This window comes from Sapajus apella, unplaced genomic scaffold, assembly GCF_009761245.1.
Source record: "Sapajus apella isolate SASKATOON/1434 unplaced genomic scaffold, GSC_monkey_1.0 scaffold144, whole genome shotgun sequence".
In the NCBI taxonomy this organism is placed as follows: Eukaryota; Metazoa; Chordata; class Mammalia; order Primates; family Cebidae; genus Sapajus; species Sapajus apella.
This window is the reverse complement of record NW_022437084.1, coordinates 1,336,268-1,361,753: the sequence shown is the minus strand read 5'-3', so window position 1 is coordinate 1,361,753 and position 25,486 is coordinate 1,336,268. Positions and strand designations below refer to the sequence as shown.

The window sequence follows — 25,486 nt, the reverse complement described above, 5'->3', positions numbered from 1 at the left end:
GTACTTTATAATACTGGAATCACAAAGTCTTCATACATACTTTCAGTTGGAAATAAGACCAGGCAGTGAATGCTATAGGTAAATACCCATGCTCCTCACTGATCCTCTTCCTTTGAGGGATGAGTTTGAAGTCTGTGTTATGATGACATGGCTCACCTATGACTAGATTCTCTGTCATGAGGGATGGCAAGGAAATCACACAACTTTGCTTTATATGAGGTTTAAAAAGAATGTTTTTCTTTTACTAGGGAGAGGGGAAAGCATTGGCACATTCTGGTAGCAGGAGGGCATTGATAGTTTTCTTTTGATATATTTTTCACATCAGATAGTACTGCCTGGCAGCCTGCCACCCCTCCCCAGTGTTTCTTAAGCTTCTCTCTGAAGGTGAGGTGTGATTCGGAGTGGATAAGCTCTTAAAGGAGTGATCTTTCCAGTGGTTCTTTCTGTGGGAGGTAAAATGGCAGGTGAATTTGGCCTTGTTACACGTCGAGCTGAGCATATAGCTACAGCTGAGTAAACCACCCAGCACCTTCCCCAGAAGAGTGTTAGCCAGAGTAACACACCGATCTCTCTTGAGCTCTTCTCCTCTGGCAGCTGGAAGGTTTTTGCAAGGATCCTTGTTCCTGGTCTGATTCCTATGTTTTGCTGGCTTCTGATGATAAGTTGTTTTATCCTAACCTGAACAGTTTTAACTGCAGAGCTAGAGAGGCTGTGTTGTGTTCAACAAAATCAGTACAATAGTTCCTCCTTAAATGTAGGAGATACATTTCAAGACTCCCAGTAAATGCCTAAAACCACAAATAGCACTGAATCACATACCATTTTTTCTACACATATATATCTATGATAGTATTTAATTTATAAATTAGGCACAGTAAGAAATTAACAATAACTCATAATAAAATATATCGTTATGGTTCTCATCCTTTTTCTTGTGATGATGTGAAGTGATACAATGCCTGTGTAATGAGACGAAGTGAGGTGAATAGGCAGGCGTTGTAACGCAGTGTTAGGCCACTATGCTCCCCCTGAATCTAAGTCAGAAAAAAGATCATGAGCTGTGAGTGACCTTGGATCTTCAGGCCTTAATGATGTTGATGGCTGGCAACAGGAGACTGTGTTGATGACTAATGGGTGAACAGCATATGCAGTGTGGATGTACCCAACAAAGGGATAATTCACATCCTGGTCTGGATGGAGGGGGCTCAAGGTTTCATTCTCAGAATGGTACACTAAAACTTACGTTTATTTCTTAAGTTTTCCATGTGATATTTTTGGAATACAGTTGACTATTAGCTGCAACCACAGACATAAAAACTGCGAATGTAAAATCTATGTTTGAACGTTGACTCAGTTCTTGGTGTACAATCCTTAAAATCGTTAGAGATTCCAAACTGATGTCTTTTTGTATGCTAATGATTGATGGCTGGAAGCCCCTACATAGATTCAGGATGGCAACTGGTCATTAACGTGAAGACATTGATTAGAGGGTTGGGATCTTCTGTCTCTCTGCAGACTCTAGGGCAAAGAGAAAGCCTGAAGGTATTCAGTGACCAACGGCCAGTGATTCACTTAATCAGTGGTGCATATGTAACAAGGCTTTCATAAAGACCAAAGGGACTGGGCTGAGAGCTTCCAGTTCACTGAATACATGGAGGCTCCTGGAGGACGGTGTGTCCTGGGAGGGCATGGAATCTTTGTCCCACTTCCCCCACACTTTGCACGGTGCATCTCTTCATCTGTACCTTTTGTAATGTCATTCATAGCAAACTGGTAAATGTGTTCCCCGAGTACTTTGAGTCATTCCAGCAATTCAATTTAACCCAAAGAGGGAGTCCTGGGAACCGCAATTGAACCCCAAATTGAAGCCGGCTGGTCAGAAGTTCTGGAGTTTCAGACTTAGGACTGATGTAGGGAGGGAGTTTCCTGGGACTGAGCCCTTTACCTGTGGAATCTGATGCTATCTGCAGATAGAGTATGAGAACTGAATTAGATGACACCCAGCTTGTGTCACCTGCAGAAATGATCGCTTGCTTGGTGGTGGGGAAAAACCCTCCACACGTTTGATCACTGAAGACTTCTTTGTTGATGATTGTTTCTGTGGTGTGAGACCATAGGAAAACGTGGCAAGTGTGTCTTTTCCACACATGTCATGGATAAGGGAACTACTATATAGTCTGTTTTAGCTGCCCTTCATATTTTGGTTCAGAATCATGCTCTTTGACACTGGTCACTCATCACACCTGTTGTGATAACAGTACCATTTTTAGTCTCATATGGTTTGTCTGAGATGACTTGTATACTGCAGTTCACTTGTAGATATCAAATTTTGATAAATTTATTCTTTGCATTTAATAAATCACATACCAGTATGTATAATTTACATTAATTCTAATAAGGTCTCACGTGAGCTCCCAAAGGAATGCTTTGTAACAAAGCATCAGTCCTATAGTTTAAAGAAAAATGGTCTAAAGCATGCACGCAAGTGTGCATAATTTTTTTAATGAAGGTAGAGTCTTGCTATGTTTTCCAAACTGGTCTCAAACTTCTGGGTTTCTCAAGTGATCCTCCTGCCTCAGTCTCCCAAGTAGTTGAGATTACATATATAGCAGGGGATTCTCTGTACTCTTTTAGGACAAAGGAAAGCACTGGGAACTTATTAAGTGGTTTTCATGCTGAGGAATCAAGACTGCCATTTTGAAGTGACACAGATTAGTCTTTTAATCAGAGACAGATAATGGACAAGAGACAGTGGATCTTTCTACCTTGTTTTAGGTCATAAGGTTCCTTGCAGTTTAGGTGACAAAAGTTATGTCATCCATTAATTGAATTTCATGTCCTGCTTTAGGACAGATAATTTGTGAGGGCAAATTGTTGTCAAGCACTGCGAATATAGTGGCTGTCACTTTTTGTTATGGAGCTCAGGGTCAGTTTTCATTGAATATTTTATAGATTTAGATGGAGGCAGAAATAGGTAACGAAAATCTATTTTTAGAACAGAGGCCATATTTTAATTGTATCGAGAAATGTTATTTAATATACAGATGGCTGACCTTTTCGGAGATTGTGTTTTTGTTTCTTGGAGGGGGAAGCTGAATATGAACTGGCAGTTAAAAAATTTGTAAAAAAAAAAAAAAATCAACTTGCTCATTTTTATTATATATTTTTGCTCTACAGCATTTTCCACGAACTGTGTGTGGATTCATGCCCGAAACCAGATGATGACGACTTGACTGTTACTACCAAGGTAAAGTGGTCTCTTGTAAAATTTTCTCTCAACTTTTGCATAGTATTTACTTTTAAAATTTAGCGGTGGTTTAGTTACGGAAAGTTGGTCAGAGAAAACCATAGACATCTGGCTAGTTGATTAAAAAATTTTATTTAACATTGGTAACTAACAAAAGATTGATTAGTACTGTGACAGGGTGAGGGCTGAACAAAAATGAAGTGGAAGATACACAGCAACAGAAAAATCACATTAGGAAATGCTTTCTCCAATAGAGAAAATATGAAATTTGGTTAAGTTTTAATTAGACAAATATTAATACTTTGACTTTTAAGTCATACTAGTGTGACATCTGTTTTTTGCCAGTGTAAACCTTCAGTGGAACAAATTACTTGTGGTAATCATGGAATCTCCCTGGCACCTTTTAGTTGAAAATCTGTGCAACAAATAGCATATAGCTGTTTTTCTTGGGTGTTATATACTTGGTAGGAGAGATTGTTCCTCTACTTATATTATTGTATATATTATATACAGTAGTCTCTGCTATTGTAAACAGGGCCACAATGAACATACATGTGCATGTATCTTTATGTTAGAATGATTTATAATCCTTTGAGTATATACCCAGTAATGGGATAGCTGGGTCAAATGGTATTTCTAGGTCTATATCATTGAGGAATTGCCAGACTGTCTTCCACAGTGGCTGGACTAAGTTACACTCCTGCCAGCAGTGTAAATGTGTTCCTATTTGTCCACATCCTCTCCAGCATCTGTCGTCTCCTGATTTAATGATCGTCATTCTAACTGCATGCGTGACATGGTATCTCACTGTGATTTTGATTTGCATTTCTCTCATGACCAGTGATGAGCTTTTTTTCATGTTTGTTGGCTGCATATAAATGTCTTCTTTTGAGAAGCATCTGTTCATATCCTTTGCCCACTTTTTGATTGGGTTGTATTTTCTGGTAAATTTAATTTTTTTCTAGATTCTGGATATTAGCCCTTTGTCAGATGGGTAGATTGCAAAAATTTTTCCCCGTTCTGTTCGTTGCCAGTTCACTCTAATGATTGTTTCTTTTGCTGTGCAGAAGCTCTTAAGTTTAATTACAACCCACTTGTCTATTTTGGCTTTTGTTGCCATTGCTTTTGGTGTTTTAGTCATGAAGTTCTTGCCTATGCCTATGTCCTGAATGGTATTGCCTAGGTTTTCTTCTAGGGTTTTTATGGTGTTAGGTCTTATGTTTAAATATTTAATCCATCTGGAGTTAATTTGTGTATGTATAAGGTGTAAGGAAGGGATGCAGTTTGAGCTTTCTGCAGATGGCCAGCTAGTTTTCCCAACACCATTTATTAAATAGACAATCCCTTCCCCATTGCTTTTGTCAGGTTTGCGAAAGATCAGATGGTTGTAGATGTGTGGCGTTACTTCTGAGGCCTCTCTTCTATTCCACTGGACAGAGCGAAAGCCTGTCTCCAAAAAAACAAAAAGATGATGTATATTAGGGTGAAAGAAAGATTCTTCAAATAATCCCCAATAAGATGTTGACAATGGGCAGAAAAAGATGTATAAAAAGAAAACCACAGGGTGGCTGGGCATAGTGGCTCACACCTGTAATCCCAGTACTTCGGGAAGCAGATGTGGGTGCATCACCTGAGGTCAGGAGTTCAAGACCAGCCTTGCCAACATGGCAAAACCCTGTCTCTACTAAAAATACAAAAATTAGCCAGGCATGATGGCACATGCCTGTAATCCTAGCTACCTGGAAGACTGAAGCAGGAGAATCATTTGAACCCAGGAGGCAGAGGTTGTAGTGAGCTGAGATCGCGCCACTACCCTCCAGCCTGGGAGACAGAGATTCCATCTCAAAAAGAAAAGACCAGAAGGAGGCAAACTAAAATGGTGACAGTGGTTGCCTCTGGGTGTTTCCTTACTACTAATCCACACTTTTTTTTAACCCACGTTTCCTATGCTGAGACAGTATTATTTTTCTAAGGAGTGGGGGACAGGAGGGGAACAAAGTCAATAATAACTATACCTAATATTTAAAAAAACGAAATCTGTCAGATTGAACATGATGTCTAGGCAAGAAATAAAAACCCAAATCTGAAGCTAAAGTAAGAGCAGTCCAGTGTATGGCTGTCCCAGGCCAAGCCTTCCGCAGAGATTTAAGCTGCTCATGGCTCATGTGTTTATCACATTCAAGGTGATGGACTTGGGGGACAGAGTTGGTGTCTCTGAGACTACATGGCCAGCACAGGCAGATTCAAGACAACTCTGCAGAACAGTGAAGGAGAGAGAAGTCAAGTGGGGAGCTCGGCATGTTCATTCATTCGTTCATTTCCCTACCACCTCCCTGAGGTCTTGGGGACCCAGCCTTACCCTGTGATCCACCAGAAGGTGATCCTGGACAGGAAGGAGGCGCTGGACTCCGGGCAAGGATTCTAGTGGAAAGAAAGAACAGGTTAGGGAGGAAGAGGGAAAGGAACGATTCAACTTTTCATCCAGGCCAGAGCTTGGCAAGGAGTAGTCAGCTGCCCATTCTTGCCTTCAAAAGGACCAGTGTCCACTCCATACCATTCTGCACCCCGAAAGGATTCCTCCTAAGCCCCAGGAGAAAGAAACTCATAGCAGCTCCTCTTGTTTTACTCAACAGAGTGTCCAGGCACAACCACAATACAATAAGCTATCAACGTGCCTTATCTTCTATCCCCGCAGCAACCCTAGGAGCTGGTGTTAACCATCATCCCCACTTCACTCATTCAACAAATATTTTCTGAGCACCTACTATGTGCTAGGTACTCTACAAGGTACTACAGGGTTACCTTAGATCCCCACGACAACCTCATAAGCTGGTATTACTATTGTCTCCATTTTCCTCATTCAGGCATTGAATATTTATTGACCACCTACTATGAGCTAGACATGCTACCAAGAACTTATATACTTGCATTATTTTATATCCTCATGGAATTCTATAAACATGGTATTACTATTATCTCCATTTCATTCATTAATCCAACAAATATTTCCTGAGCACCATCCATGTATCAAGTACCCTGCATACAAATCTAAACAAACAGAAATGGCCCCTGCCTGTATGGAGCTTGTGGTCCACTGCAGTAATCATCAGTAATACCTGCCAAGATTCTCTACTATTAATAGCGAGCTCTGTTCTTAGTGTTTTACACAAATTACCCTATTTAATCTTCATCCCCACCTCACAAGGTAGGTTAAAGTATTCTATCATCCCTATTTTGCAGTTAAAACAAACTGGGGACCAGAGATGAAATGATTTGTTTAAGGTCCCACAGCTAAAAGTGGTAGAGACAGGACGTGAGCCCCAAACAGTCAGGCTCCAGAGAGAGACATGCATCAAATGATTACACGAACAAATGCAAAACTGCGACTTCTGGGCCTTGATATGTGTCCTAAAAGTAGAGAAATATTACCAGTGAGACAAAGTCAGCACACGGGGGCTGATCTTGCGTACCAAGGTCAGAGAAGGCTCCCCCGAGGAAGACAGTCAAGCTAGTGCCTGAAAGATGAGTAGAGGAGAACTAAATGACGAGGAAAGGCAAGGCATTCCCAGCAGACAACAGCATGTGCAAAGGCCTGGTGGTAAAAGGAAGTATGGCAGACTCCAGGAACCAAGAGGGGGCCTGAGCAGTCTACACTGAAGGCCACATATTTTGGTATTCATTCTAAGGGCAAGGGAAAGTACTGAGAGACTCTAAGCAAGCTATCAAAGAACTTACTTTCCAGAGGCACAAAGATGAGCCCCAACTCAACTTATAGGCAAGGAAAGGGACTGATACAGAGTCCTAGGATGACAGACCAAGCCTGGCTTTCAATACAGATGCATTGAGGTCAAAATTAGGAAACATAAGCTTTAAGCAGGAGAGGGATGAAAGGTTGCCATGTAGCAATGAGAGCTTTAGCCAAGGACTCCTCTCAAAGTTCCAGCCTTGTGCAGAGGTAAGGTATTTACAGAACCCAGTAAGGCAACATACTCTCCTCAAGTGGTTTTCCATCCAAGGCTGGATGTGCTTTTTAAAAAAATACTGTATCCTGGTGGGGTGTGGTGGTTCACACCTGTAATCTCAGCACTTTGGGAGGCCAAGGCCGGTGGATCACTTGAGGTTAGGAGTTGGAGAACAGCCTGGCCAGCATGGCAAAACCCCATTTCTACTAAAAATGCAAAAATTACCTGAGAGTTATGGCTCACGACTACAGTCCCAGCTACTCAGGAGGCAGAGGTTGCAGTGAGCTGAGATCCCACATCTTCACTCCAGCCTGGAGACCCTGTCTGTATCTGGGTCCTATCCCCATCAGGGGGATTAAGCTGGTTTGGAGTGCGACTAGGGCACTGAAACTTTGTTTTTGTTTCAAACGTCCACATTCTTCTTGCAAAAGTTGCTGGGCAGGAAATACGCAAGATAAGCCAAGAACATCTTGTCACACTGGACAACAAGGAAACTAAGCATAAACAGGATTGTTAGAAGGCCCAGGAGCCAACCAGAAGTGGCACTGCAGGCTAAAAAAGGGACAGTTTGAGCTCTGACAAGGAGAGTAAGTGCAATGAGCTGAAACATAGCATGTATGGTTTTTTTGAAACCAAGTCTTGCTCTGTCTCCCAGGCTGGAGTGCAGTGGCGTGATCTTGGCTCACTGCAACCTCCGTCTCCTGGGTTCAAGTGATCCTCCCACCTCGGCCTTCCAAGTAGCTGGGGCTACAAGCATCAGCCACGACACTAGGCTAATTTTTGTATTTTTAGTAGAGACGGGGTTTCACCCTGTTGATAACCAGGCTGGTCTTGAACTCCTGACCACAAGTGATCCACCCGCCTCGGCCTCCCAAAGTGCTGGGATTACAGGCGTGGCCACTGTGCCCAGCCGCTGATGCCTTTCATTAAGATAGTAAATAGCATTTTCGGAGGAACAATATGAAATAAATCTTAGACATGCTGAATTTAGAATACTTTTAGACATCCAAGTAGAGATGTCCTGTAGGCAATTAGGTATTAGCAGACAGAGTCTCAACAGCAGAATTTGGGGTAGAGATGAAAATGTTGGATTTACCCATGAGTGATGCCATGGACATGGCTGTGACTGCTTAGGGAAAGAAGAATGACAGAGGGCCTAGGGCTGATTGGTGGAACATTTAATGGCCAAATACAGGAGAATAAGCCAGCCAAAAAAAAAAAAGAGAGAGTGGTAGGAGGAAAATGAAGAACATGTCATGAACCATTAAGCAAGAGGAAAGAGCATCTCAAGAGTAAGAAGTCACTTTGGAGGTTGAAGTGTAGCTGAGGAGCACTGGGGCGGGGGGACATGAATTGTGTGTAATTCTCAGCAAGTCGGTTGTTACTCCACCTCTTTCTGGCTGATCTGACATAGGCAGCAACCCAACAGAAAACCAATGCTTCTGAGAATGGCTGCAGGTTTTTATGTGCTGTCTTTTGAGGTTAGAAATCAAGCCTGAGCTCTTCTTTCTCCTGATTCTCAGGAAGGAAGAATGCAGATGTGAGAACACTGATTGATTGGGTGTGTCACTGGGCAGCATCACTGTTAAAAGGTCAGCACACAAATGCAAGCTCACTTTTCTCCTTCTTCCATGTGACTAAAGTGGTTGACAAGGTTGTCACTCCCTCCTGTACCCACCACTGTGAGGGATAGCCAGGTCCAAACCTACTGCTTGGGCAGAAGAGGACAGGGCAGGTGTCCAAGGCCAGATCAGCAGTCAGCCAGGGCAAATGGGCTGGCTCTGGTTATATGACCCCAGGAAACTGACAGAAAGGAGTGAAATTCGGGGAAGATCTCGGTGTGTTTGAGAACTGGGGAGATAAAAAGGTTTCATCTCATGGTCTGCTTTAGTTTGAAACAATTTAACTAGATTCCAAAACACCAGCATTTCCACATGAACCAGTTTAACTCACTCCAGTCTTCTACCCTGGAGTTTGCTGCCCAAGTTCCAGTTAAGAATAAAATACACAATCCTTTTGTATTAACTATTTGCACTGATAAATGGAAAACAAATCTTTCTTTCTCCCATGGACCCTATAAACTAGAAAACAGTGGCTATAGATTGGAGACAATTCTGGTATTCCAGGGATTCCTGACCAGAATAATTTGAAATTACCCTAATTTCTCAATTACTAGTACCACACACATAAATTGCATCACACACACACACACACACACACACACACACACACACACACACACACACACACAGAGGCAGGCTTACCTACCTCTGAGAAAACTGCACAGATTCAACAAGAACAAATAGCAATTAGTGTGTTCCTTTATGGCTAGTGAATAATAATGTTAACTAAAACAAAAACAAGTATTATTTTTAAATCCACTATTGCCCGCCACCGAATATTTAAATCATGAAGTCTAAACTGACAGAACAGCAAATTAATACAGTCCTTTGGGAGGGAAATCTGGTGGTACATGTTAGAAACCAATCCTGTTATTTATTGCTTTTTTTTTTTTTTTTTTAAATGACAAAATGATTACAAAAGTTTCGTAAATCATAGTATATTCTTACAATGAATACTATGTAAACACTAAAAATGAGATGCTTGTGTGAGAACTAGCTTTGAAGGAGACACAAGGTATTTACAAATTATTATATTGAATGATAGCTAGTATTTGTGGAACACCTGTGTACTAGGGCTGTGCTGACTGATTGTACACCTGCTGTTTAATTTTATAATAACCTTACAAGGGAGGTGGCATGCTAACCTCATTTAACAAATAAAATGGGCCGGGCACGGTGGCTCAAGCCTGTAATCCCAGCACTTTGGGAGGCCGAGGCAGGTGGATCACGAGGTCAAGAGATCGAGACCATCCTGGTCAACACGGTGAAACCCCGTCTCTACTAAAACTACAAAAAATTAGCTGGGCAGGGTGGCGCGTGCCTGTAATCCCAGCTACTCAGGAGGCTGAGGCAGGAGAATTGCCTGAACCCAGGAGGCGGAGGTTGCGGTGAGCCGAGATCGCGCCATTGCACTCCAGCCTGGGTAACAAGAGCGAAACTCCGTCTAAGTAAAAAAAAAAAAAAAAACCAAATAAAATGGAAGCAGAGGCTTAAGTTTATTTTTATTTTTACTTTTTCACGACAGGGTTTCACCATGTTGGTCAGGCTGGTCTTGAACTCCCGACCTCAGGTGATCCGTCCGCCTTGGCCTCCAAAGTGCTTGGATTACAGGCGTGAGCCACCACGCCCGGCCAGGCTTAAGTTTATTATCTAATATCACTGAGGGAGGACATAGTAGAATCAGGATTTAAAACCATGAAACCTTGATTTCAGGACGTTATACTTCCACTCACTGTGCTAGTTTGTCATAAAGTATACATACTTTTGAATAAATTATTTAATATGCATCAATGTTATACATTTCTTAATATATAGCAATGTACATAAAACATCAACATTATGTATTTATGTAATATCATCAATGTACGTTACGAGTTCACAGCTCTTATCACTAAGGATTTTTGGATTTCTTTAGCAAATTTTAAGAAAATTGTTATGAATTAACAGTACAGATGATACAAATATACGGCAAAAGTAACAAGGAGGCATGTCAATGACTGAAAGTTTGGAGAACAAAACTCTCACCTTCTCAAAAGGCACTTTTTTCTTTATATGCAATACTATATGAAATTTTCACAACAATTACATATTACCTCAAAGAGTTTTTTCAAAAAAATAAAACCACCCCCTCAAACCATTTTTCAAATAAAACAAGAATAAAAGCACTATCTTAATGTGTACTCTCAGAAACTAGAAACATCCTTAACTAACATAAAAGTACAGTTATCCACTTGATTAAATAGTCCTTAATCATTACATTAATGACAGTAAGAAAAACAGATCATACTATACTGCCAATTGTTACAAGAGCCTGGGTATACATACACCATATATCATGATAGTCTCTTCAGACCCAAAATTAAAGGTGAAAAGAGAAAGAAAACAGGAAGAGATATGAGACTTTTCCTTCAACTAATTTACTCTAATACTATCTTTGTAATGCATGTATTTAGAACAAAACAGTGCTACAATGAGCATCTAGGTTAAAATCGTTATCAGAGAGGCAACTCCAGAATAAACAGATACAGTATGCTCGTTGATGGAAAGACCTGCTAGTGATGAATATCCTTCCCATATTCATCTATAAATTTAGCACAATTCTAATCATAATCTCAATGGGATTTGTCTTAAAACTCATCAAAATAATTCTAAAATTCACCAGAAACAGTAAATTCATGAGAATAGCTAAGAAAAATTTGGAAAAGAGCATATTTGCCCTATCAGATATCAAACTTCTACATAAAGCCACAGGGGAGGGGAGGTAATGGAATAAACACAGACAGACCTGTCACTAGAACAAAACTGAGAATCCAGAAAGAGGCCTTATGCTGTAGGAAGATGTTGTGGCATTTGAAATATGAACAGGTCAGTGAACTGAGAGACACAAAAGCCTATCCATTTGCAAAAAAGTTAGATTCCTACCCTCACACTAGACACAAAAGGGAATTCCATACAAACTAAATGAGCTCAGTGTGAAGAAAAAATTTTCACATAAAGTATATGAAAATTTTTTAAAGATAATCTTTGGATGGTAGAGATTTTGCTATACAATTTGATTTCAAGTTGAATAATGAAGAATTTTTTTAAGTGAAAGATCTGACCACATAAGTTAAAACTTCTATATAAAGACACCATAAACAAAATTAAAAGACAAGTAACAAGGAGAAAATACATGTAACACATATAACAAAAGATTAACCATTGTGATATCTAAAGAACTCCTATAAAGCGATAAGAAAAGATAAACAACCAAGAAGGGGGAAAAATGGGCAAAGGTATAAACAGGCAATATCCAGAAGGCAATGTAACACCTGGTAAACTACAGTCTAGGGGATTAAAGAAGTCATGTTTTTTAAAACTAACAAATTACACATATTTACATGATATCAGAACGGGAAATGCCCTTCTAAACTCGGATCTACAGACAAAAATTACCAAGAAAAATCATTAAAATTTTCATTGACTTAAAAAGACCTTTGTACTAGCGTTTGTCTAAATCAATGTGAAAAATTCTAAGATTTATCTAAGCAGGAGAAGAAACACAGTTAATAAAAACATGAAAACCTCATTGTCAACAAGGTGATTATAAATTAAAAAATACTTTTTTAAACTGTGAAAATCATTAAACTTCGCTGATGCTTGGGGAAAATGCAAATCAAAACAATGACATGACAGTTTTCATGTATCACACTGGCAAATATCTAAAAAGTAAGAATGCCCAATATTGGCAAGGGTACAGGGCACCCAATATTCTCTTACATTACTGGTGGAATTTTTAACATGGGAAAATAGTTGTGATATGTTTTTTGTTTGTTTTTTTGAGACAGAGTCTCACTCTTTCCCCCATGCTGGAGTACAATGGCACAATCTTGGCTCGCTGCAACCTCCACCTCCCCAGTTCAAGCAGTTCTCCTGCCTCAGCCCCTGCAAGGAGCTGGGATTAATTTTTGTATTTTTAGTAGAGATGGGGTTTCACTATGTTGGCCAAGGTGGTCTCAAACTGCTGACCTCAGATGATCCACCAACCTCAGCCACCCAAAGTGCTGGGATTATGGCCAGCACGCCCAGCCACAATATGTTAAGTGAGGAAAAGACAGTAAACATAAAGTAAGATCTCAACCATGTTCTAAAATAATAACTATGGTTTATGAGTACCTTTATGCCAGGGACCAGGACTGTTTACATGTACTAGTGTACTTCATATTCACAATAATCCTGTGAGTTAACACTATTATTACCCTCATTTTATGGAGGAAGAAACTGAGACAAGAGATCAAGTGACAGAGCCAAGACTTCAACTCAGGTTGACTCCAGAGTCTCAGATCTTAACTACTAGCACAATGTACAGAAATTAATTAAAATCTTTAAATATAGTGGAGTTGAGTATACTGTCTGCTTTAATTCCCTATTTCATCATAGATTTTCTACTACTTTACTTCTCAAATACAATGATTTTTAAAAGGATCAATAATCACAAGACAGCAACAGTGTCCCTGAAATTCCCCTGGAGATGCTAACTACAAAATAAAACTTAAAAATCATAATCCAATAGCTTTAAGTATTTTAGTACAGTAACATTTTTCTAAATGAATTTCATGTGGATCTGTAACATAAGAAACAGACTAAAGCAGTATTTTATTCTATCAGTATATTTTAAAGCTCAAATGTGGCTGAGTACGGTGGCTCATGCCTGTAATCACAGCACTTTGGGAGGCTGAGGTGGGCAGATCATTTGAGGTCAGGAGTTCGAGACCAGCCTGAACAACATGGCGAAACCATGTCACTACTACTAAAAATACACACACACACACACACACACACACACACACGTAGCCGGGCATGATGGCCTATGCCTGTAGTCCCACCTACTGGAGGGTGAGGCAGGAGAGATGCGGGTGAGGCAGGAGAGATGCTTGAAGCTGGGAGGAGGTTGCGGTGAGCCAAGATTGCACCACTGCATTCCCGCCTGGCCAACAGAGTGAGACTCCGTCTCAAAAAAACAAACAAAAAACATCTAATGTAGAACATGTATAATGAGAACAATAAAATTCTGATGAACACAAACTTTATGTATGATTAGGCCGTCTTATGTCAAATTTTTTTTGTTTTGATTGCATGGTATCAAGAAAAACCTGATTCACAAGGATGAGTAGATGATAAAGCATGGTTTGCAAATGATAAAGAATGTTTTGTGTGTTTCTTAAATAGTACATTAATGCTATCTAAGAATTTAATTACACCTGTCCAGAAGTTTTAAAAGTAGAACATTTCTAAATCAATTCTGTACTAATGTTAAGGAATGTGAATACTTGGCAGTCGTAAACTTTTTGATAAAAAATAAAAACTTTACAATATGTACTAATACTGATATATGCATACGGCAGTCACGTTATTGCATAATGCAATTAGTTCTGATAGTATTGAATGTGCTTATATAATGTTATAGGAGCAAACAAGCACCACCCTAATATTTCAAAATATCAACATAAAACTACAGTCTTACTAATCAATAACATTTTTATCCTTTCTGAGGAAGAAAAGAAAAAAACAATTTTAATTAAAAAATAAAATGGCTTTGTTTTTTTTTTTTCCCTGAGACAGAGTCTTGCCCTGTCACCCAGGCTGGAGTGCAGTGGCATGATCTCGGCTCACTGCAACCTCCACCTGTCAGGTTCAAGCGATTCTCCTGCCTCAGCCTCCCTACTAGTAGCTGGGACTACAGGTATGTGCACCACACCCAGCTAATTTTTGTATTTTTAATAGAGAAGGGATTTCACCATGTTGGCCAGGATGGTCTCAATCTCGATCTCATGATCCACCCACCTTCGCCTCCCAAACTGCTAGGATTATAGGCATGAGCCACCGTGCCTGGCCTGAGCCACCCCACCTAGCCTAAAAAATAAAATGGCATTTAAAAAGTTTCAAGTCTATATACAAAGTGAGAAACTCTATTCCAGGGATTGTTGTCCTGGGTATGAGCATTATAGACAATTTACATTTTCTTCCTTTTGCTTATTTTCTCTCAAATATTCTAAATGCATTTTTTTTTTCTTTTTTACTTTTTATTTGATTTTGAGATGGAGTTTTGCTCTGTTGCCCAGGCTGGAGTGCAGTGGTGCAATCTCAGCTCACTACAACCTCTGCATCCCAGGTTCAAAGCAATTTTCATGCCTCAGCCTCCCAGGTGGCTGAGACTACAGGTGCACACCCCACCATGCCTGGCTAAGTTTTGCATTTTTGGTAGAGACGGGTTTCACCATGTTGGCCACGCTGGTCCCAAGCTCCTGACCTCAGGTGATCCACCCGCCTTGGCCTCACAAAGTGCTGGGATTACAGGCGTGAGCTACCACGCCCGGCCTTCACTCAGTATAACTCTCTTGAGATAACCTCGCAGTAAAAATCAGTTGTCCTAATATATTAAAATTTAGCATGATATGCACTTGAGCGTATATAAACATTTATAATATTTTAAAGTTTAAAACATTAAAATGTGAATCCAAGGCGTATGAAATCTGTTTCACTGACACAGAACAAGGATTCTCAGATACAAATTTTGAAAACTGGCAATCTAATACACGTCTAGTACAATCCATTACAGGTTGATTACTCCTTATCTGAACACTTTGGAGCAGAAATACTTTGGATTTGCAATTTTTTCAGATTTGGGAATATTATGTGCGTTACATGCCAGTTGAACATCCCAAATCTCAAAGCGCAAAATCCCAAAACTGTGAGTGCCAATATGACACTCAAAGGAAATGCTCACCAGGAAATTTCAGAGTTTGGATTTTCAGATTAGGGATCCTCAGCCTGTAGAAGCACTTTATAGAAGCAAGGCCCAGGGCTCAGTGCCATGTCTTATCAGTGGTTACAAGAGTACATGGTTTACAAGAACGCCTGGTTTGTACTTTTTACAGGCAAGCTCTAGATTCCAGTTCTTTTCCAACCGAGTATGTTACATTCAAATATAACCACTTGCTCTTCTTCTCAAATGACCACAGGTTTGCTACCCTTTCAAGTTCTTCCTAATGATCAAGGAAATGAACTCGTCTTAAATTTCCAGATCTGTGTGGTGCTCAGCACCACACCTCAGGTCCAATTCTCCCGTCTCTAAAGTGCAGCAGGTCCACATGACAAGGCCTCCCTCAGAAAGAGCTACCCCAAACTGGGACAGATTCAAACAAACTCTTCTCCCTCTCCCTCCCTCCAGGTGCCTAGATTCCCTATCTCCTTCCTCCCTAGGCTAACTGGCTAAGTCTTCTGGATAGCTCACCCCCATTGCCTATCTGTTAGCTAACTGGGCGTGACAAACCAAGTCCTCACACCTTCAGGTTTAGAAGGCAAACACTCCAGGAACGAACTTCTAGAACACCAATACCTTCATAGTAATTTCCCTGCCTTTCCAAAGAGTGCTCTAAACAGGTAAAAGCTATAATACAAACTCTACATATTTTTGTCATATAGATACCAAAAATGGCAGTTTTTTTGTTGCAATTTTTAAAATCTGGTTGATAGGGTTATCGCTCTAACAATATTAGATCTAAATGGAATTTGAAGTGGTAGTAAAAGGCTGGTTGTGGTAGCTCACAACTGTAATCCCAGCAGTTTGGGAGGCGAAAGGCCAAGGTGGGAGGATGGCTTGAGGCCAGGAGTTTGAGACCAGCCCAGGCAACAAAGTAAGACTTTGTCACTACGAAAAATATAAAAAATGAGCCAGGCACAGTGGGGTGTGCACCTGTAGACCCAGCTACTTGGGAAGCTGAGGTGGAGGGATTACTTGATGTGGGGAGGTTGAGGCTGCAGTGAGCCATGAATGCACCACTGCACTCAGCCTGGGGAGACAGAGTGAGACAATGTCTCAAAAAATAAAGAAAGGGAAGAAAAGAAAAAAAGAAAGGAAGGGAAAGAAGAGAAGGAAGGGAAAGGAAGGAAAAAGGAGAGGAGGGCAGGAGAGGGAAGGACAGAGAGAAGGAGGGAAAGGAAGAAAAAGGAAAGAAGGGAAGACAGGAAGACAGAAAGAAAGAGTAGTGGTAAAGCGCTTGTACTCTAGAGCCAAACTGCCTGGGTTAGAATCAGGCCTCTGCCACTGTACTACCTGGATCAAGTGTTAGTCAGTTTGTGTGGCTCAGTTTACTCATCTGTAAAATGGCGATAAAAGCTACCTGCCTCATGGAACTTTTTGTGAGACTTTAATAATATATGTAAAGCACTTAGACCACTGCCTAGCACATAGTAACTATTATCTGTTAAGTATTAACATTTATCTCTACTACAGTCCAGATTCACTTCTTTGTGATATTTCTCTATTCCTCTTGGACTCTTTTCAGTTTAACCTGCTTCTAAAATTTCCATACTGCCGGGCGCGGTGGCTCAAGCCTGTAATCCCAGCACTTTGGGAGGCCGAGGCAGGTGGATCACGAGGTCAAGAGATCGAGACCATCCTGGTCAACATGGTGAAACCCCGTCTCTACTAAAAATACAAAACATTAGCTGGGCATGGTGGTGCGTGCCTGTAATCCCAGCTACTCAGGAGGCTGAGGCAGGAGAATTGCCTGAACCCAGGAGGCGGAGGTTGCGGTGAGCCGAGATCGCGCCATTGCACTCCAGCCTGGGTAACGAGCGAAACTCCGTCTCAAAAAAATAAAATAAAATAAAATAAAATAAAATTTCCATACCAAGAAACAATGACAATGTTAAGAATTTTATTAAATTCATCTTGGTTAGTCTAAACTACTAGAACATTCTCTTTTATGTCCTAGCAGTTATTAACATTTCACTAAACATAACTGCAAGCATTTAAAGTACGGGAGTAATGGAATAAATGCCAAGCCAAAGCAGGCTATCTATGAGAACATGACACTCCCCTGTTAAAAAGTGGGGGGAGGAATAATAGTCATATGGGTGTTTGTCTACGTGTCAAATAGCTCTGGCAAGTTTCACGGCGGCCTACTGACAGGGAGAACTGTCTGTTTGGGTGAAGGGATATGAAGACTTTTCACTGTACATGCTTTCTTATCTTTCAAATCTGAAGCAGCAAATGCCATTACCTATACAAGATTTAATTTTTAAAATGAGGGTACAGAGGTGACTCTAAATAAGGACTCTAGAAGCCAGGTGTCAAGTCTCAATTTGCTACTCCTCTGTTATCTTGGGCAAATCGCTTAACCTCTGAGTCTCAGACAAAGCAAGGAGCAATAAATACTTCTAGGTTCTTTTTTTTTTTTTTTTGAGACAGAGTCTCACTCTTGTTGTCCAGGCTGGAGTGCAATGGTGCTATCTCGGCTCACTGCAGCCTTCACCTCCTGGGTTCAAGTGATTCTCCTGCCTCAGTCTCCTGAGTAGCTACTATAGGCGCCTACCACCATGTCTGGCTATTTTTTTTTTGGGATAGAGTTTCACTCTTGTTGTCCAGGCTGGAGTTCAGTGGCTTCGAACTCCCCTCACTGCAGCCTCTGCCTCCAGGGTTCAAGTGATTCTCCTGCCTCAGCCCCAGGAGAAGCTGGGATTACAGGCACACACCACCACACCCAGGTAGCTTTTTTATATTTTTAGTAGAGACAGGGTTTCACCATGTTGGGCAGGCTGGTCTCATACTCCTGGCCTCAGGTGATCTGCCCACCTCAGGCCTCCCAAAGTGCTGGGATTACAGATGCAAACCACCACACCTGGCCCTAGGTTCTATTCTAAAAGTTTTATTATCTCTTTGGGGTAGTAAACAGACGGTACTTTTTTTTTTTTAAGATATGAGAGAGGTAGTAATCCAACATTTTGTAAAACAAGGCAACTTTTTTTGTGGACTTCATTTTCAAATACAGTGGACCCTTGAACAACACAGGTTTCAGCTGCATGGACACATTTATGTGGGGATCTTTTTCAACCAAATGCACACCTGCATATATGGAGGCCCAACTTTTCACATACCCAGGATCTGCAGGGCCCACAGCAGGGACTTGAGTATGCCAGGATTTTGGTAGAAATAGGGGTCCTGGAACCAACTCCCTATTGTATATGTCCTATGCATATACCATAGGACAACCAGACTACTTTTACAGTGTTAAAAGCATAAATTTGTCAAGCCTATTAACCTTTCCAGATCATTTGTACTATTCTTACATAGAAACCTTTCTTAGGGGGGTCTAATGTACAGGAAATATCTACATATAATATTCTGCATATTAGGGCTGGGCGCGGTGGCTGATGCCGGTAATCTCAGCACTTTGGGAGGCTGAGGCGGGCAGATCACCTGAGGTCATGAGTTCAAGACCAGCCTGGCCAACATGGTGAGACCCCATCTCTACTAAAAACACAAAAATTAGCCGGGCATGGTGGTAGGTGCCTGTAATCCCAGCTACTTGGGAGACTGAGGCAAGAGAATTGCTTGAACCTGGGAGGCAGAGGTTGCGGTGAGCCAAGATCGCACCACTGCAATCCAGCCTGGGTGAGAGCAAGACTCCATCTCAAAAAAAATATACTGCATATTAGTTTCTCTTGCACAGCTTCAAAAGTGTTTTAAATGAACACATCTTTATGCTATGCCACAAAGTCAGCAATAAAATACATTAGAACGATTAACGTTTAAACATATAAACAACTATATACAAGAAACTTATTATACTTACAGCTATTTATTATCAAACACTGAAAAAAAAGTAACATATCCAATCAATGGTAACAGCTATAACTGAGGACAGACTTTATTTCAGGAACATATATGTAATCACTTTTCATCCTAACATTCATCTGGCAAAGTAGGTTTGTTTGTTTTTTGAGACAGGTTCTCTCTCTACCACCCAGGTGGGAGTGCAGTAGCACCATCATGGCTGACTCCACAATGACCTCAGCCTCCCCGGCTCAAGTGATCCTCACACCTTGGCCTCCCAAGAAGCTGTAACTAAAGGCATGTGCAACCATGCCCGCTTAATTTTTGTATTTTTTGTAGAGACAGAGTTTTGCCCTGTTGTCCAGGCTGGTCTGAAACTCCTGAGCTCAAGAGATCTGCCATGTGTCAGTCTCCAAAGTGCTGGGATTACAGGTGTGAGCCAGGCCCTAAGTAGGTGTAAAAATCCCTATTTAACATAAGAAATTGAGGCACCATGAAGATAAAGCCACCAGTCTAAGAACTGGGAGAACTGGAAGCCCCTCCCCCCATCCCTTAGATTTGAGCTCAGTATACCAAGCCAAGGGGGCAGGGAAGGCTAACTTAATGTTAGCTGGCAGGCTGGTATAAGTTTGCAGCAGAATTGTCATTGATTTATGGGGAAAAGTAAGGACATATGACATGGAGTTTCACTCTTGTAGCCCAGCTGGAGTGCAACCGCACCATCTCCGCTTACTGCAACCTTTGCCTCCTGGGTTCAAGTGATTCTCCTGTTTCTGCCTTCAGAGTAGCTGGTATTACAGGTGCACAACACCATGCCCAGCTAATTTTATATTTTTAGTAGAGACAGGGTTTCATCATGTTAGCCAGGCTGGTCTGAAAGTAAAGTTTTCAATATAACTAAATGATTCCATTTAAAGATCTTTTATTCTGGCCAGGTGCAGTGCCTCATGCCTGTAATCCTTGCACTTTAGGAAGCCAAGGTGGGCAGGTCACGAGGTCAAGAGATCAAGACCATCCTGGCTAACATGGTGAAACACCGTCTCTACTACAAATACAAAAATTAGCTGGGTATGGTGGCATACACCTGTAGTCCCAACTACTCAGGATGCTAAGGCAGGAGAATCACTGGAACCAAGGAGAAGGAGGTTGCAGTGAGCTAAGATGGATAGTCCCACCACACTCCAACCTGGTCACAGAGCAAGACTCTATCTCAAAAAAATAAAAAATAAAATTTATTGGGAGAGATTCTGTTCTTTCCAATTGTTTGAGTAAAAATATCCTTTTGTTGGCCGGGCGCGGTGGCTCAAGCCCGTAATCCCAGCACTTTGGGAGGCCGAGGCAGGTGGATCACGAGGTCAAGAGATCGAGACCATCTCCTGGTCAACATGGTGAAACCCCGTCTCTACTAAAAATACAAAAAATTAGCTGGGCATGGTGGTGCGTGCCTATAATCCCAGCTACTCAGGAGGCTGAGGCAGGAGAATTGCCTGAACCCAGGAGGCAGAGGTTGCGGTGAGCCAAGATCGCGCCATTGCACTCCAGCCTGGGTAACATGAGTGAAACTCTGTCTCAAAAAAAAAAAAAAAAAAACAAATAAAAAAAAAAAATCCTTTTGTTAAATGAAATGGTGACAGGAGACAGTGGTGTGATATTAGTTTTTGTTGGCTGTACCTGGTAGAAATAAAAAATCAGGCCAGGCACGGTGGCTTACGAGTTCAAGAGATCGAGACCGTCCTGGCCAACATGGTGAAACCCTGTCTCTACTAAAAATACAAAAATTAGCCGGGAGTGGTGGCACATACCTGTAATCCCAGCTACTCAGGAAGCCGACACAGGAGAATCACTTGAACCCAGGAGGCAGAGTCTGCAGTGGGCTGAGATCCCACCACTGCACTCTAGCCTGGTGAGAGAGCCAGACTCCGTCTCAAAAAAAAAAAAAAAAAAAAAAAAAAAAAATTTCTATTGTAGCCTCCTAATTTTGGGAAAATATTTCTTTAGAAATCTAAAAGTCTGGCCGTTTCCATCATTATGGCCCCAAAATAATAGAGGACTTTACACAAAGATAACACATGCCCCTCAAGATTCTGTCTTTAACCTCTATCTTATTCTGTTTGGATTAGGACTTTTGGGGATTGTGAAATAAGAATAAAGTTGAGTATAAGCAATCCAAAACCATGTGCTGACACTGGATCCTGGAAGAGGGCTTTCTTCAGAATCTTTTTCATCTGTTAACTTTTCTCTGGGCTCAAACCTTTTTTTTTTTTTTTTTTTTTTTAAGACAGGGTTTCACTCTTGTTGACCAGGGATCACAGGTGTGAGCCAGGTGGCTTCAAACTTTGAGACAGAATTTCGCTCTTGTTGTCCAGACTGGAGTGCAATGGCGTGATCTTGGCTCACTACAACCTCCATCTCCCGGGTTCAAGCAATTCTCCTGCCTCAGCCTCCCAAGTAGCTGGGATTATAGGCATGCACCACCATGCCCTCTCACCTAATTTTGTATTTTTAGTAGAGATGGGCTTTCTCCATGTTGGTCAGGCTGGTCTTGAACTCCTGACCTCAGGTGATCCACCCGCCTCGGCCTCCCAAAGTGCTGGTATTACAAGCATGAGCCACCGCGCCCGGCCTGGGCTCAAACTTTCTTTTCCTAAGAGTCACATCTTTGAGTAGAACTGCTACATGGTAATCACTACTCAAAAGAAACTTGAGGTGTCCAATAATCAGCTTTCATTTAAAGTCTCTTTCCACTAGACAAAATAAAAACTTTCAGTGTTTTGTCTACCTACTTCCAAAAGAAAATGTCTGTACATATACATGTGATTTACATCAGCCTGTTTATAAACTATTTCCAAAATAAGTTGACCTGTAAATTCATTTATTAAATGAGTAGTTTATAAACTACTTGATTTTTACGAGTAGTTTATAAACTACTTGATTTTTGCAAGTAGTTTATTAACAGGCTGATCAAACTGAACAAATTTCTTAAACTAATTTCACTGTATAGATAGCAAGTAAGTTATTTGCTCTTCTTATTAGCATATCTTATTTTTACCTATCCTTTAACATGCATCTAAGTTAAACTGTTTTATGTCCACAGCTACACATGAAACAACGCTTTCAGTCACAACATAATAAATTCACATTTAAAACTATAAAGAGATCCAGTTACCTATAGTCTTACATGTACTTATATATACTTTTAATATACTTCTTGATGTTTTATGATGCACAAACATGCAGCTCTTGCAGGATATATAACTATGAGAATATTTAGAGTGTATGCATATTAAACAGTTCAAAACTCTCTTTAAAGAAAGTCACTTTTAAGAACTTAAGCAAACAGTAAAGTACTCCTTCCATGTCCCAATGTTAAAAGTTCCATTTATTTTAGACAACTTGTTTCAAAAAAAAATTAAAATTGATCATAATTCTGCTTAAATTCCATATTAACCTAGGACCAAAGGTTATTTTTAGTTCTTCTTGTTTCTTAAATACTTGAAATGTGCTGCTGCATAATGTTTTCCTTATATATTTATTCATTCAACTAACTTCAGGTGGAAGGTACTTAGGAGTTTAAAAGTCCTTTCCCAAAGTGGAAATAACAAAAATTTTGCATAAAAGACACTCAGTGTTTCTCAAAGGGTATCTGAGAGTCTGTCAGCCTCTTAACTTGGTTCAGAATAACCACCAACAACAAATGTGAGCTTTTTGTCACATCTATGTATTTTCCCCTGTAAACTAATACCTACATTTTAATTGATTTTCAAAATGTTTCATTTGGCCATGTGATAATTATTTCCCCTGTAAAAAGCTACAGGATTTTGGTTTAAGAGCAAATGAGATAGAGTATCTGGTCCATGAGAAAGCTAAGTGGAAAGATCCGCACCCTGAAGTTTGTAATAACCAATAGCAAGACAAACTCCAATGCTACCTTGTTCATGTAATCAACAATATGTGAGTCGAAATAAACTAGTGAGCTATATGTTTCCGTCTACATACCAATTTACCAATCAACAGGAGGGGAAGAAATTGCTCAAATGTGACTACTGTTAATAAACATGTTAACAAACATTTAAATATTAGTCTCTATTAAAAATCGTAACCTATCAATTCTGAAATCATTCCTTCAACTTGTTGTTTTTAATACCCCCCCAAAACAAAAAAAACAGCAGCCACCTTTAAAATGTAAATTCCTCCCTTTTTCAAAGTAACTTGCCTAGGAAAATTTAATGCGTTAAAATAAAACATAACAGACCAATTACAACATTAAAAAAAACTAAAATGATCAGTAACACAAACCAATCGCTCAAGTTTAGCAAAGCGTGTGCTTTTAATCTGTTGTGGGTATCCTATTACATTAACCAACAACGTTTAAAAGTCATCCCAATACCTAAACCACCACCATACACATAACATACTTGTCCCTTTACTCCAATGAAGCTTAAACTCAAACCCAAACTCAGACCACTTCCTCCTCCCGGCACAATGTAATATAAGAGGGGAAACCCAAGAAAACAAATATGTTAAGTGTCAGTATCTTCTTTCAGAGGAGGGTCAAATTCATATTTGCCCGCAAATGTCACCGTCCCAGTAAGTCTACAAATTCTCACTAGCGCTGGAGTACACAGTCCTGACCGCGGAAACACCTGTTCTAACACCAGGAAGACACGAGGAAACGCAAGCCCCCTGAGTCCGCGCCGGCCCCAAAGCCTCGACTGCAGCGATGGGGCAACAAGAGGTGGCCGCTGGCCTCGCGGGTGCGGCGGACAGGGTCCCATACACCCTGCCCGCCTCCTAAGAACCAGAAAACCTGTCAGGCCAGCCGAGACCCACCCTCCTCAGACCCTCCTGCTCCAGCACGGCACTGCTCCCGCCGGCCCGACCGCATCCCGACCATCCCGGCCTCCCAGGTGTACTCTGTCACCTCATCCCTCCCTGGCGGCCTCGAGGCCCCGCCACCTTCGCAGCGCGGTCTGGGCTTGGGCCGCCCCTGGGGCAGGAGCGCCCAGCCGCAGCCCCCCCCCCCCCCCCGGCCCCGCCCCTTCCCCCGCGGCCCGGTCCCCACCGCCCCCAGGCCCGAGCTCCAGCCTCGCGCTTCCCACCCCCCAGCCTCCGCCCTCGCCCCGCGCGGCCGCTCCCGGCCCACTCCCCAACGCCGGCTACCTGGAGGCAAAGGCGGCGGAGCACTTCACCTAGGGCTCTAGGTTGCAGAGGGCCTGGTGCTCGAGGTCCCGCTCCTTCTCCCGCTCCACATGGTCGGCGTAGATGGACAGCAGGATCCGCACACGGCGTACCAGGCTACCAGCTCCCACGGCGGCACCGACACTCTCAGCAGGACGGGCGCCGCCATCTTCCCTCCTCTGCTGCCACCGCCTCCTTCCGCCTCCACCTCAGCCGCTGCCGCCCGTCGGGGCCCGACCCAGCCGCCACCGACGCCGCCGTCACCGCCGCCGCGCGCCAAAGGCTCGGCCGCTGGCTCCGGGCCCAGCCCCACAGGCGCGTGGCCCAGCCGCCCCGAAAAACAACTAGTGAGGCGGACGGAGCGGAGAACGCGTTTGCGGGCGCGGAAGGAAGACGCCGAAAGCACAACTGCCTAGGCTGCCCGCCGGTGGAGACTGAGGCGGCGCGGCGCGGCGCTCGTGAAGGGCGGGGTCCGTGAAGGGGCGGGGCCTGGGCGAGGGGCGGGACCGAGCGGGGGTGACGTAGGGGAGCCGTGGCCAGTAGCACGTTGCAAAGATCCCACTGTGGGTGACTGGGTGAGCCCTCGGCCGGCCCCTCCCTCGGGATGGCAATCAGTTGCCATCCTTTTTCCCTTTTTCGTCATTATCACTTGTTATTTCTTACCCAATCTAAATCACCCCTGGCCAATGCCTGGGGCTCCTGAGCCCCCCTCCTATGACCTGATCTTCCCACCACCACCTCCGGGAACTTTGTGTTCAACCTGTCCAAACCTTTTTTTTTTTTTTTTTTAATGTGCAAAACTGTGTTTTAAATTTTAAAACTATTTTTAAAAAATGATTTATGGGCTGGGTGTGGTGGCTCATGCCTGCAATCCCAG

The 25,486-nt window shown here is 42.0% G+C and overlaps 1 long non-coding RNA gene across 1 annotated transcript; it reads right to left on the bottom strand.

The window, feature by feature from the left end:
• Window positions 1–5,082: 5,082 nt before the first annotated feature.
• LOC116540797 lies at window positions 5,083–25,069 on the bottom strand. The gene is made up of 3 exons (XR_004264588.1): window positions 24,592–25,069; window positions 5,607–5,668; window positions 5,083–5,501 (listed from the first exon to the last, which is right to left on the bottom strand). It is a non-coding gene; the product is annotated as an uncharacterized LOC116540797 (long non-coding RNA).
• Between the last annotated feature and the right edge of the window lie 417 nt (window positions 25,070–25,486).